This window comes from Caenorhabditis briggsae (assembly GCF_000004555.2).
Source record: "Caenorhabditis briggsae complete genome, chrIII, whole genome shotgun sequence".
Classification (NCBI taxonomy): Eukaryota; Metazoa; Nematoda; class Chromadorea; order Rhabditida; family Rhabditidae; genus Caenorhabditis; species Caenorhabditis briggsae.
This window is the reverse complement of record NC_013490.2, coordinates 10,685,438-10,685,969: the sequence shown is the minus strand read 5'-3', so window position 1 is coordinate 10,685,969 and position 532 is coordinate 10,685,438.

Here is a 532-nt window from a genome sequence, read left to right as displayed (position 1 = left end):
TGANTNNNCTGNTNNCNGNNACNCTNNNTNNCTGNTTTCTGAACTTCTGAATTTCTGAATTTTGCCTCTCTGTTTTTCAGAATTTCCGAATTTCTGAATTTCTGAATTTCTAAATTTCCGAATTTCTGAATTTCTGAATTTCTGAATTTCTGAATTTCCGAATTTCTGAATTTCTGAACTTTGGATCTCCTGAATTTCCGAATTTTTAAATTTCTCAATTTTCAGACGTCTCTATGCACTTCTGAACTAATTCGAATACAAAATTACATTTTAATTTTCTCTAAAATTCAAAATTTGCCTCTATTTCTTCTAGATACCTCCCTGCCCTCTCTATTTTTCGAGCATATTCTTTTCTTTTTTGCAAGAAAAAATTCCATGAATATGAAATTCAGGATGTTCTAGTTCTTTGTAGCCCATTTTGAAGAGTCCAACCTAATTTGGGACCCTCAACACATCATCCCATTTTCCAAAAAACCCCATCTTTTGAACCCATCGAGCCCCTTTTTTTGGAGAGCTAATGTGGTGGTTCGTT